The sequence below is a fragment of the Schistocerca gregaria genome, chromosome 6, assembly GCF_023897955.1.
Source record: "Schistocerca gregaria isolate iqSchGreg1 chromosome 6, iqSchGreg1.2, whole genome shotgun sequence".
Lineage (NCBI taxonomy): Eukaryota > Metazoa > Arthropoda > Insecta > Orthoptera > Acrididae > Schistocerca > Schistocerca gregaria.
Genome location: NC_064925.1, coordinates 30,828,765 through 30,841,567, shown reverse-complemented (window position 1 = coordinate 30,841,567; position 12,803 = coordinate 30,828,765). Strand labels below are relative to the sequence as shown.

General features: G+C 50.0%; 16 non-coding genes across 16 annotated transcripts; all 16 read right to left on the bottom strand.

Moving 5' to 3' along the window:
- Positions 1-16: 16 nt before the first annotated feature.
- On the bottom strand, positions 17-88 carry Trnaa-ugc (transfer RNA alanine (anticodon UGC)). The gene has a single exon. It is a non-coding gene; the product is annotated as a tRNA-Ala (tRNA).
- Positions 89-1,586: 1,498 nt separating this feature from the next.
- On the bottom strand, positions 1,587-1,659 carry Trnaa-ugc (transfer RNA alanine (anticodon UGC)). The gene has a single exon. It is a non-coding gene; the product is annotated as a tRNA-Ala (tRNA).
- Positions 1,660-2,665: 1,006 nt separating this feature from the next.
- Trnaa-agc (transfer RNA alanine (anticodon AGC)) lies at positions 2,666-2,738 on the bottom strand. The gene has a single exon. It is a non-coding gene; the product is annotated as a tRNA-Ala (tRNA).
- A 413-nt stretch (positions 2,739-3,151) lies between these two features.
- On the bottom strand, positions 3,152-3,224 carry Trnaa-ugc (transfer RNA alanine (anticodon UGC)). The gene has a single exon. It is a non-coding gene; the product is annotated as a tRNA-Ala (tRNA).
- A 1,006-nt stretch (positions 3,225-4,230) lies between these two features.
- Positions 4,231-4,303, bottom strand: Trnaa-agc (transfer RNA alanine (anticodon AGC)). The gene has a single exon. It is a non-coding gene; the product is annotated as a tRNA-Ala (tRNA).
- Positions 4,304-4,716: 413 nt separating this feature from the next.
- Trnaa-ugc (transfer RNA alanine (anticodon UGC)) lies at positions 4,717-4,789 on the bottom strand. Its single transcript has one exon. It is a non-coding gene; the product is annotated as a tRNA-Ala (tRNA).
- Positions 4,790-5,795: 1,006 nt separating this feature from the next.
- On the bottom strand, positions 5,796-5,868 carry Trnaa-agc (transfer RNA alanine (anticodon AGC)). Its single transcript has one exon. It is a non-coding gene; the product is annotated as a tRNA-Ala (tRNA).
- Positions 5,869-6,281: 413 nt separating this feature from the next.
- Trnaa-ugc (transfer RNA alanine (anticodon UGC)) lies at positions 6,282-6,354 on the bottom strand. Its single transcript has one exon. It is a non-coding gene; the product is annotated as a tRNA-Ala (tRNA).
- A 1,006-nt stretch (positions 6,355-7,360) lies between these two features.
- Positions 7,361-7,433, bottom strand: Trnaa-agc (transfer RNA alanine (anticodon AGC)). Its single transcript has one exon. It is a non-coding gene; the product is annotated as a tRNA-Ala (tRNA).
- Positions 7,434-7,846: 413 nt separating this feature from the next.
- Positions 7,847-7,919, bottom strand: Trnaa-ugc (transfer RNA alanine (anticodon UGC)). The gene has a single exon. It is a non-coding gene; the product is annotated as a tRNA-Ala (tRNA).
- Positions 7,920-8,925: 1,006 nt separating this feature from the next.
- On the bottom strand, positions 8,926-8,998 carry Trnag-acc (transfer RNA glycine (anticodon ACC)). Its single transcript has one exon. It is a non-coding gene; the product is annotated as a tRNA-Gly (tRNA).
- Positions 8,999-9,411: 413 nt separating this feature from the next.
- Trnaa-ugc (transfer RNA alanine (anticodon UGC)) lies at positions 9,412-9,484 on the bottom strand. The gene has a single exon. It is a non-coding gene; the product is annotated as a tRNA-Ala (tRNA).
- A 1,006-nt stretch (positions 9,485-10,490) lies between these two features.
- On the bottom strand, positions 10,491-10,563 carry Trnaa-agc (transfer RNA alanine (anticodon AGC)). Its single transcript has one exon. It is a non-coding gene; the product is annotated as a tRNA-Ala (tRNA).
- A 413-nt stretch (positions 10,564-10,976) lies between these two features.
- Positions 10,977-11,049, bottom strand: Trnaa-ugc (transfer RNA alanine (anticodon UGC)). Its single transcript has one exon. It is a non-coding gene; the product is annotated as a tRNA-Ala (tRNA).
- A 1,006-nt stretch (positions 11,050-12,055) lies between these two features.
- Positions 12,056-12,128, bottom strand: Trnaa-agc (transfer RNA alanine (anticodon AGC)). Its single transcript has one exon. It is a non-coding gene; the product is annotated as a tRNA-Ala (tRNA).
- A 413-nt stretch (positions 12,129-12,541) lies between these two features.
- On the bottom strand, positions 12,542-12,614 carry Trnaa-ugc (transfer RNA alanine (anticodon UGC)). Its single transcript has one exon. It is a non-coding gene; the product is annotated as a tRNA-Ala (tRNA).
- Between the last annotated feature and the right edge of the window lie 189 nt (positions 12,615-12,803).

Here is a 12,803-nt window from a genome sequence, read left to right as displayed (position 1 = left end):
CACTGACCACAAAACATGCAGGCGCCGGGGCTTGAACCCGGGACCTTTCACATGCAAAGTGAACGCTCTACCAACTGAGCTACGCCGCCATACGCGACTAAACTGCGCTATTCTCCATTCCTTGCGACTTTGATGTGCACGGAAACGATGCTTGGTTGGTTTGTAGCGCTGAAGGGACCAGAGTACAAAGGCGCGGACACGTTCATATACACAAGAGTTCCAAGTAGTTTCGATGCTCTGGTATTACGAATGCAAATTCCGTCTGTTTTTAACGTCTTAAATTGAAAGGGGGGGGGGGTCACAAATTGCTCCGTTTTCACTCCTTGTCGACAATCACACAGCACCTGAGGTAACAAGCACATCTCGAGCCCCATTCTGCACTCCACTGTTCATGCAAACTCAGTGCGTCGCTCTTTGCTACTGTGTACCACTCTTGTCGTCCAACTGCAAAACACTGGGCCACAACAAGTTTCCACGTCTCCATTGCACTGCGCAAACTACGAAACGCTCCCCAAACATGGCACTCGCCCATGCAGCCGACTTTTACGACTTCACGCAACGCTCACGCTAGTGACAGCCTCATTTATAGTTCGACGTCGCCCCAAAGCGAATGAGCACATTTCGCCTACGGCTTAGGCCGCCCTCCTAGTGTGGCTGCTCGGTGTCTGCAGGCAGCGAGGGGGTGCAAGCTTCCTGCATTCGCACCTATGTCACCTGTGCTTGCTTGTCAGAGACAGACTATCGCAAAACATACAAATCACTCCATGAATTGATTGCTACGGCATCTGTTATCAGAAGTCACAACTAGCAACACCAGTAGCAGCCGACTGCACGCAAAGAATAGGAATGTGCAGTGGGATTTACGTGAACCCGGCGTAAGGCAGATCTTTCCGACGTAGGCTTAAGAATCTTATGGGAACACTTGTACTGTTTGTAAATTAAGTGTAGGAGTTGGAGGAGGGTGCTTCCTGCGCACGAATAACAGCACGCTTGCCAATTGTGGATGCTAATCGTTCTCTTGTATCTGCCTAGACACATCTGCTGGCTGTGAATTACTCCACTTGCATGGCAAGGTGCGCATGTAGGTGTGTTAAAAATTCCGGAGGCGCTGGGTATCGATCCCAGTACCTCTCGCATTCTATGCGAGCGCCCTACCATCTGAGCTACGCCCCCTCCATGATAAATTGTGCTACATACAGCAATATCAATGTCACAGAAGCTTGCAATCCCATTATTCCGCAGACAAACACTACTCTCTATGCATCTGTGAGGGTGTCTTTCAGGTTTCGTGCATTCTGTATTGAATCGTAGTTGGCCACAATGGAAGTGGCACGCATCACGTCGAAAATAGAATTCGGACACCGCTCTGAGTAAGACGAACGTGTTGTCCACTCTCTAGACTTCAATGACGTTAAGCCGTGATACCTAAGACAGACCTGCACTCGATGACAGCCGGTCCCCACACATACATCTTGCTCTCCTTACGTCAGTATGCATCATACAAGTCTGTGACGCTGGCTTTGCAACATCTTGCGTGCCTTTAGGTTCGCCGCGATCAACACTTGGCATCCACTGACCACAAAACATGGAGGCACCGGGGCTTGAACCCGGGACCTTCCACATGCAAAGCGAACGCCCTACCAACCGAGCTACGCCCCCATCCGCGACCAAACTGCGCTATTCTCCATTCCTTGAGACTCTGATGTGCACGGACACGATGCTTGGTTGGTTTGTAGCGCTGAAGGGACCAGAGTACAAAGGCGCGGACACGTTCATATACACAAGAGTTCCAAGTAGTTTCGATGCTCTGGTATTACGAATGCAAATTCCGTCTGTTTTTAACGTCTTAAATTGAAAGGGGGGTCACAAATTGCTCCGTTTTCACTCCTTGTCGACAATCACACAGCACCTGAGGTAACAAGCACATCTCGAGCGCCATTCTGCACTCCACTGTTCATGCAAACTCAGTGCCTCGCCCTTTGCTACTGTGTACCACTCTTGTCGTCCAACTGCAAAACACTGGGCCACAACAAGTTTCCACGTCTCCATTGCACTGCGCAAACTACGAAACGCTCCCCAAACATGGCACTCGCCCATGCAGCCGACTTTTACGACTTCACGCAACGTTCACGCTAGTGACAGCCTCATTTATAGTTCGACGTCGCCCCAAAGCGAATGAGCACATTTCGCCTACGGCTTAGGCCGCCCTCCTAGTGTGGCTGCTCGGTGTCTGCAGGCAGCGAGGGGCTGCAAGCTTCCTGCGTTCGCACCTATGTCACCTGTGCTTGCTTGTCAGAGACAGACTATCGCAAAACATACAAATCACTCCATGAATTGATTGCTACGGCATCTGTTATCAGAAGTCACAACTAGCAACACCAGTAGCAGCCGACTGCACGCAAAGAATAGGAATGTGCAGTGGGATTTACGTGAACCCGGCGTAAGGCAGATCTTTCCGACGTAGGCTTAAGAATGTTATGGGAACACTTGTACTGTTTGTAAATTAAGTGTAGGAGTTGGAGGAGGGTGCTTCCTGCGCACGAATAACAGCACGCTTGCCAATTGTGGATGCTAATCGTTCTCTTGTATCTGCCTAGACACATCTGCTGGCTGTGAATTACTCCACTTGCATGGCAAGGTGCGCATGTAGGTGTGTTAAAAATTCTGGAGGCGCTGGGTATCGATCCCAGTACCTCTCGCATGCTAAGCGAGCGCTCTACCATCTGAGCTACGCCCCTTCCATGATAAATTGTGCTACATACAGCAATATCAATGTCACAGACGCTTGCACTCCCATTATTCCGCAGACAAACACTACTCTCTATGCATCTGTGAGGGTGTCTTTCAGGTTTCGTGCATTCTGTATTGAATCGTAGTTGGCCACAATGGAAGTGGCACGCATCACGTCAAAAATAGAATTCGGACACCGCTCTGAGTAAGACGAACGTGTTGTCCACTCTCTAGACTTCAATGACGTTAAGCCGTGATACCTAAGACAGACCTGCACTCGATGACAGCCGGTCCCCACACATACATCTTGCTCTCCTTACGTCAGTATGCATCATACAAGTCTGTGACGCTGGCTTTGCAACATCTTGCGTGCTTTTAGGTTCGCCGCGATCAACACTTGGCATCCACTGACCACAAAACATGGAGGCGCCGGGGCTTGAACCCGGGACCTTCCACATGCAAAGCGAACGCTCTACCAACCGAGCTACGCCCCCATCCGCGACCAAACTGCGCTATTCTCCATTCCTTGAGACTCTGATGTGCACGGACATGATGCTTGGTTGGTTTGTAGCGCTGAAGGGACCAGAGTACAAAGGCGCGGACACGTTCATATACACAAGAGTTCCAAGTAGTTTCGATGCTCTGGTATTACGAATGCAAATTCCGTCTGTTTTTAACGTCTTAAATTGAAAGGGGGGTCACAAATTGCTCCGTTTTCACTCCTTGTCGACAATCACACAGCACCTGAGGTAACAAGCACATCTCGAGCGCCATTCTGCACTCCACTGTTCATGCAAACTCAGTGCCTCGCTCTTTGCTACTGTGAACCACTCTTGTCGTCCAACTGCAAAACACTGGGCCACAACAAGTTTCCACGTCTCCATTGCACTGCGCAAACTACGAAACGCTCCCCAAACATGGCACTCGCCCATGCAGCCGACTTTTACGACTTCACGCAACGCTCACGCTAGTGACAGCCTCATTTATAGTTCGACGTCGCCCCAAAGCGAATGAGCACATTTCGCCTACGGCTTAGGCCGCCCTCCTAGTGTGGCTGCTCGGTGTCTGCAGGCAGCGAGGGGCTGCAAGCTTCCTGCGTTCGCACCTATGTCACCTGTGCTTGCTTGTCAGAGACAGACTATCGCAAAACATACAAATCACTCCATGAATTGATTGCTACGGCATCTGTTATCAGAAGTCACAACTAGCAATACCAGTAGCAGCCGACTGCACGCAAAGAATAGGAATGTGCAGTGGGATTTACGTGAACCCGGCGTAAGGCAGATCTTTCCGACGTAGGCTTAAGAATGTTATGGGATCACTTGTACTGTTTGTAAATTAAGTGTAGGAGTTGGAGGAGGGTGCTTCCTGCGCACGAATAACAGCACGCTTGCCAATTGTGGATGCTAATCGTTCTCTTGTATCTGCCTAGACACATCTGCTGGCTGTGAATTACTCCACTTGCATGGCAAGGTGCGCATGTAGGTGTGTTAAAAATTCTGGAGGCGCTGGGTATCGATCCCAGTACCTCTCGCATGCTAAGCGAGCGCTCTACCATCTGTGCTACGCCCCCTCCATGATAAATTGCGCTACATACAGCAATATCAATGTCACAGACGCTTGCACTCCCATTATTCCGCAGACAAACACTACTCTCTATGTATCTGTGAGGGTGTCTTTCAGGTTTCGTGCATTCTGTATTGAATCGTAGTTGGCCACAATGGAAGTGGCACGCATCACGTCGAAAATAGAATTCGGACACCGCTCTGAGTAAGACGAACGTGTTGTCCACTCTCTAGACTTCAATGACGTTAAGCCGTGATACCTAAGACAGACCGGCACTCGATGACAGCCGGTCCCCACACATACATCTTGCTCACCTTACGTCAGTATGCATCATACAAGTCTGTGACGCTGGCTTTGCAACATCTTGAGTGCCTTTAGGTTCGCCGCGATCAACACTTGGCATCCACTGACCACAAAACATGGAGGCGCCGGGACTTGAACCCGGGACCTTCCAAATGCAAAGCGAACGCTCTACCAACTGAGCTACGCCCCCATCCGCGACCAAACTGCGCTATTCTCCATTCCTTGAGACTCTGATGTGCACGGACACGATGCTTGGTTGGTTTGTAGCGCTGAAGGGACCAGAGTACAAAGGCGCGGACACGTTCATATACACAAGAGTTCCAAGTAGTTTCGGTGCTCTGGTATTACGAATGCAAATTCCGTCTGTTTTTAACGTCTTAAATTGAAAGGGGGGTCACAAATTGCTCCGTTTTCACTCCTTGTCGACAATCACACAGCACCTGAGGTAACAAGCACATCTCGAGCGCCATTCTGCACTCCACTGTTCATGCAAACTCAGTGCCTCGCCCTTTGCTACTGTGTACCACTCTTGTCGTCCAACTGCAAAACACTGGGCCACAACAAGTTTCCACGTCTCCATTGCACTGCGCAAACTACAAAACGCTCCCCAAACATGGCACTCGCCCATGTATGCGACTTTTACGACTTCACGCAACGCTCACGCTAGTGACAGCCTCATTTATAGTTCGACGTCGCCCCAAAGCGAATGAGCACATTTCGCCTACGGCTTAGGCCGCCCTTCTAGTGTGGCTGCTCGGTGTCTGCAGGCAGCGAGGGGCTGCAAGCTTCCTGCGTTCGCACCTATGTCACCTGTGCTTGCTTGTCAGAGACAGACTATCGCAAAACATACAAATCACTCCATGAATTGATTGCTACGGCATCTGTTATCAGAAGTCACAACTAGCAACACCAGTAGCAGCCGACTGCACGCAAAGAATAGGAATGTGCAGTGGGATTTACGTGAACCCGGCGTAAGGCAGATCTTTCCGACGTAGGCTTAAGAATGTTATGGGAACACTTGTACTGTTTGTAAATTAAGTGTAGGAGTTGGAGGAGGGTGCTTCCTGCGCACGAATAACAGCACGCTTGCCAATTGTGGATGCTAATCGTTCTCTTGTATCTGCCTAGACACATCTGCTGGCTGTGAATTACTCCACTTGCATGGCAAGGTGCGCATGTAGGTGTGTTAAAAATTCTGGAGGCGCTGGGTATCGATCCCAGTACCTCTCGCATGCTAAGCGAGCGCTCTACCATCTGAGCTACGCCCCCTCCATGATGTATTGTGCTACATACAGCAATATCAATGTCACAGACGCTTGCACTCCCATTATTCCGCAGACAAACACTACTCTCTATGTATCTGTGAGGGTGTCTTTCAGGTTTCGTGCATTCTGTATTGAATCGTAGTTGGCCACAATGGAAGTGGCACGCATCACGTCGAAAATAGAATTCGGACACCGCTCAGAGTAAGACGAACGTGTTGTCCACTCTCTAGACTTCATTGACGTTAAGCCGTGATACCTAAGACAGACCTGCACTCGATGACAGCCGGTCCCCACACATACATCTTGCTCTCCTTACGTCAGTATGCATCATACAAGTCTGTGACGCTGGCTTTGCAACATCTTGCGTGCCTTTAGGTTCGCCGCGATCAACACTTGGCATCCACTGACCACAAAACAAGGAGGCGCCGGGGCTTGAACCCGGGACCTTTCACATGCAAAGCGAACGCTCTACCAACTGAGCTACGCCCCCATCCGCGGCCAAACTGCGCTATTCTCCATTCCCTGAGACTCTGATGTGCACGGACACGATGCTTGGTTGGTTTGTAGCGCTGAAGGGACCAGAGTACAAAGGCGCGGACACGTTCATATACACAAGAGTTCCAAGTAGTTTCGATGCTCTGGTATTACGAATGCAAATTCCTTCTGTTTTTAACGTCTTAAATTGAAAGGGGGGTCACAAATTGCTCCGTTTTCACTCCTTGTCGACAATCACACAGCACCTGAGGTAACAAGCACATCTCGAGCCCCATTCTGCACTCCACTGTTCATGCAAACTCAGTGCCTCGCTGTTTGCTACTGTGTACCACTCTGGTCGTCCAACTGCAAAACACTGGGCCACAACAAGTTTCCACGTCTCCATTGCACTGCGCAAACTACGAAACGCTCCCCAAACATGGCACTCGCCCATGCAGCCGACTTTTACGACTTCACGCAACGCTCACGCTAGTGACAGCCTCATTTATAGTTCGACGTCGCCCCAAAGCGAATGAGCACATTTCGCCTACGGCTTAGGCCGCCCTCCTAGTGTGGCTGCTCGGTGTCTGCAGGCAGCGAGGGGCTGCAAGCTTCCTGCGTTCGCACCTATGTCACCTGTGCTTGCTTGTCAGAGACAGACTATCGCAAAACATACAAATCACTCCATGAATTGATTGCTACGGCATCTGTTATCAGAAGTCACAACTAGCAACACCAGTAGCAGCCGACTGCACGCAAAGAATAGGAATGTGCAGTGGGATTTACGTGAACCCGGCGTAAGGCAGATCTTTCCGACGTAGGCTTAAGAATCTTATGGGAACACTTGTACTGTTTGTAAATTAAGTGTAGGAGTTGGAGGAGGGTGCTTCCTGCGCACGAATAACAGCACGCTTGCCAATTGTGGATGCTAATCGTTCTCTTGTATCTGCCTAGACACATCTGCTGGCTGTGAATTACTCCACTTGCATGGCAAGGTGCGCATGTAGGTGTGTTAAAAATTCTGGAGGCGCTGGGTATCGATCCCAGTACCTCTCGCATGCTAAGCGAGCGCTCTACCATCTGAGCTACGCCCCCTCCATGATGTATTGTGCTACATACAGCAATATCAATGTCACAGACGCTTGCACTCCCATTATTCCGCAGACAAACACTACTCTCTATGTATCTGTGAGGGTGTCTTTCAGGTTTCGTGCATTCTGTATTGAATCGTAGTTGGCCACAATGGAAGTGGCACGCATCACGTCGAAAATAGAATTCGGACACCGCTCAGAGTAAGACGAACGTGTTGTCCACTCTCTAGACTTCATTGACGTTAAGCCGTGATACCTAAGACAGACCTGCACTCGATGACAGCCGGTCCCCACACATACATCTTGCTCTCCTTACGTCAGTATGCATCATACAAGTCTGTGACGCTGGCTTTGCAACATCTTGCGTGCCTTTAGGTTCGCCGCGATCAACACTTGGCATCCACTGACCACAAAACAAGGAGGCGCCGGGGCTTGAACCCGGGACCTTTCACATGCAAAGCGAACGCTCTACCAACTGAGCTACGCCCCCATCCGCGGCCAAACTGCGCTATTCTCCATTCCCTGAGACTCTGATGTGCACGGACACGATGCTTGGTTGGTTTGTAGCGCTGAAGGGACCAGAGTACAAAGGCGCGGACACGTTCATATACACAAGAGTTCCAAGTAGTTTCGATGCTCTGGTATTACGAATGCAAATTCCTTCTGTTTTTAACGTCTTAAATTGAAAGGGGGGTCACAAATTGCTCCGTTTTCACTCCTTGTCGACAATCACACAGCACCTGAGGTAACAAGCACATCTCGAGCCCCATTCTGCACTCCACTGTTCATGCAAACTCAGTGCCTCGCTCTTTGCTACTGTGTACCACTCTGGTCGTCCAACTGCAAAACACTGGGCCACAACAAGTTTCCACGTCTCCATTGCACTGCGCAAACTACGAAACGCTCCCCAAACATGGCACTCGCCCATGCAGCCGACTTTTACGACTTCACGCAACGCTCACGCTAGTGACAGCCTCATTTATAGTTCGACGTCGCCCCAAAGCGAATGAGCACATTTCGCCTACGGCTTAGGCCGCCCTCCTAGTGTGGCTGCTCGGTGTCTGCAGGCAGCGAGGGGCTGCAAGCTTCCTGCGTTCGCACCTATGTCACCTGTGCTTGCTTGTCAGAGACAGACTATCGCAAAACATACAAATCACTCCATGAATTGATTGCTACGGCATCTGTTATCAGAAGTCACAACTAGCAACACCAGTAGCAGCCGACTGCACGCAAAGAATAGGAATGTGCAGTGGGATTTACGTGAACCCGGCGTAAGGCAGATCTTTCCGACGTAGGCTTAAGAATCTTATGGGAACACTTGTACTGTTTGTAAATTAAGTGTAGGAGTTGGAGGAGGGTGCTTCCTGCGCACGAATAACAGCACGCTTGCCAATTGTGGATGCTAATCGTTCTCTTGTATCTGCCTAGACACATCTGCTGGCTGTGAATTACGCCACTTGCATGGCAAGGTGCGCATGTAGGTGTGTTAAAAATTCTGGAGGCGCTGGGTATCGATCCCAGTACCTCTCGCATGGTAAGCGAGCGCTCTACCATCTGAGCTACGCCCCCTGCATGATAAATTGTGCTACATACAGCAATATCAATGTCACAGACGCTTGCACTCCCATTATTCCGCAGACAAACACTACTCTGTATGTATCTGTGAGGGTGTCTTTCAGGTTTCGTGCATTCTGTATTGAATCGTAGTTGGCCACAATGGAAGTGGCACGCATCACGTCGAAAATAGAATTCGGACACCGCTCTGAGTAAGACGAACGTGTTGTCCACTCTCTAGACTTCAATGACGTTAAGCCGTGATACCTAAGACAGACCTGCACTCGATGACAGCCGGTCCCCACACATACATCTTGCTCTCCTTACGTCAGTATGCATCATACAAGTCTGTGACGCTGGCTTTGCAACATCTTGCGTGCCTTTAGGATCGCCGCGATTAACAGTTGGCATCCACTGACCACAAAACAAGGAGGCGCCGGGGCTTGAACCCGGGACCTTTCACATGCAAAGCGAACGCTCTACCAACTGAGCTACGCCCCCATCCGCGACCAAATTGCGCTATTCTCCATACCTTGCGACTCTGATGTGCACGGACACGATGCTTGGTTGGTTTGTAGCGCTGAAGGGACCAGAGTACAAAGGCGCGGACACGTTCATATACACAAGAGTTCCAAGTAGTTTCGATGCTCTGGTATTACGAATGCAAATTCCGTCTGTTTTTAACGTCTTAAATTGAAAGGGGGGTCACAAATTGCTCCGTTTTCACTCCTTGTCGACAATCACACAGCACCTGAGGTAACAAGCACATCTCGAGCCCCATTCTGCACTCCACTGTTCATGCAAACTCAGTGCCTCGCTCTTTGCTACTGTGTACCACTCTTGTCGTCCAACTGCAAAACACTGGGCCACAACAAGTTTCCACGTCTCCATTGCACTGCGCAAACTACGAAACGCTCCCCAAACATGGCACTCGCCCATGCAGCCGACTTTTACGACTTTACACGACGCTCACGCTAGTGACAGCCTCATTTATAGTTCGACGTCGCCCCAAAGCGAATGAGCACATTTCGCCTACGGCTTAGGCCGCCCTCCTAGTGTGGCTGCTCGGTGTCTGCAGGCAGCGAGGGGCTGCAAGCTTCCTGCGTTCGCACCTATGTCACCTGTGCTTGCTTGTCAGAGACAGACTATCGCAGAACATACAAATCACTCCATGAATTGATTGCTACGGCATCTGTTATCAGAAGTCACAACTAGCAACACCAGTAGCAGCCGACTGCACGCAAAGAATAGGAATGTGCAGTGGGATTTACGTGAACCCGGCGTAAGGCAGATCTTTCCGACGTAGGCTTAAGAATCTTATGGGAACACTTGTACTGTTTGTAAATTAAGTGTAGGAGTTGGAGGAGGGTGCTTCCTGCGCACGAATAACAGCACGCTTGCCAATTGTGGATGCTAATCGTTCTCTTGTATCTGCCTAGACACATCTGCTGGCTGTGAATTACTCCACTTGCATGGCAAGGTGCGCATGTAGGTGTGTTAAAAATTCTGGAGGCGCTGGGTATCGATCCCAGTACCTCTCGCATGCTAAGCGAGCGCTCTACCATCTGAGCTACCCCCCCTCCATGATAAATTGTGCTACATACAGCAATATCAATGTCACAGACGCTTGCACTCCCATTATTCCGCAGACAAACACTACTCTCTATGTATCTGTGAGGGTGTCTTTCAGGTTTCGTGCATTCTGTATTGAATCGTAGTTGGCCACAATGGAAGTGGCACGCATCACGTCGAAAATAGAATTCGGACACCGCTCTGAGTAAGACGAACGTGTTGTCCACTCTCTAGACTTCAATGACGTTAAGCCGTGATACCTAAGACAGACCTGCACTCGATGACAGCCGGTCCCCACACATACATCTTGCTCTCCTTACGTCAGTATGCATCATACAAGTCTGTGACGCTGGCTTTGCAACATCTTGCGTGCCTTTAGGTTCGCCGCGATCAACACTTGGCATCCACTGACCACAAAACATGGAGGCGCTGGGGCTTGAACCCGGGACCTTTCACATGCAAAGCGAACGCTCTACCAACTGAGCTACGCCCCCATCCGCGACTAAACTGCGCTATTCTCCATTCCTTGAGTCTCTGATGTGCACGGACACGATGCTTGGTTGGTTTGTAGCGCTGAAGGGACCAGAGTACAAAGGCGCGGACACGTTCATATACACAAGAGTTCCAAGTAGTTTCGATGCTCTGGTATTACGAATGCAAATTCCGTCTGTTTTTAACGTCTTAAATTGAAAGGGGGGTCACAAATTGCTCCGTTTTCACTCCTTGTCGACAATCACACAGCACCTGAGGTAACAAGCACATCTCGAGCGCCATTCTGCACTCCACTGTTCATGCAAACTCAGTGCCTCGCTTTTTGCTACTGTGTACCACTCTTGTCGTCCAACTGCAAAACACTGGGCCACAACAAGTTTCCACGTCTCCATTGCACTGCGCAAACTACGAAACGCTCCCCAAACATGGCACTCGCCCATGCAGCCGACTTTTGCGACTTCACGCAACGCTCACGCTAGTGACAGCCTCATTTATAGTTCGACGTCGCCCCAAAGCGAATGAGCACATTTCGCCTACGGCTTAGGCCGCCCTCCTAGTGTGGCTGCTCGGTGTCTGCAGGCAGCGAGGGGCTGCAAGCTTCCTGCGTTCGCACCTATGTCACCTGTGCTTGCTTGTCAGAGACAGACTATCGCAAAACATACAAATCATTCCATGAATTGATTGCTACGGCATCTGTTATCAGAAGTCACAACTAGCAACACCAGTAGCAGCCGACTGCACGCAAGGAATAGGAATGTGCAGTGGGATTTACGTGAACCCGGAGTAAGGCAGATCTTTCCGACGTAGGCTTACGAATCTTATGGGAACACTTGTACTGTTTGTAAATTAAGTGTAGGAGTTGGAGGAGGGTGCTTCCTGCGCACGAATAACAGCACGCTTGCCAATTGTGGATGCTAATCGTTCTCTTGTATCTGCCTAGACACATCTGCTGGCTGTGAATTACTCCACTTGCATGGCAAGGTGCGCATGTAGGTGTGTTAAAAGTTCTGGAGGCGCTGGGTATCGATCCCAGTACCTCTCGCATGCTAAGCGAGCGCTATACCATCTGAGCTACGCCCCCTCCAAGATAAATTGTGCTACATACAGCAATATCAATGTCACAGACGCTTGCACTCCCATTATTCCGCAGACAAACACTACTCTCTATGTATCTGTGAGGGTGTCTTTCAGGTTTCGTGCATTCTGTATTGAATCGTAGTTGGCCACAATGGAAGTGGCACGCATCACGTCGAAAATAGAATTCGGACAACGCTCTGAGTAAGACGAACGTGTTGTCCACTCTCTAGACTTCAATGACGTTAAGCCGTGATACCTAAGACAGACCTGCACTCGATGACAGCCGGTCCCCACACATACATCTTGCTCTCCTTACGTCAGTATGCATCATACAAGTCTGTGACGCTGGCTTTGCAACATCTTGCGTGCCTTTAGGTTCGCCGCGATCAACACTTGGCATCCACTGACCACAAAACATGGAGGCGCCGGGGTTTGAACCCGGGACCTTTCACATGCAAAGCGAACGCTCTACCAACTGAGCTACGCCCCCATCCGCGACCAAATTGCGCTATTCCCCATACCTTGCGACTCTGATGTGCACGGACACGATGCTTGGTTGGTTTGTAGCGCTGAAGGGACCAGAGTACAAAGGCGCGGACACGTTCATATACACAAGAGTTCCAAGTAGTTTCGATGCTCTGGTATTACGAATGCAAATTCCGTCTGTTTTTAACGTCTT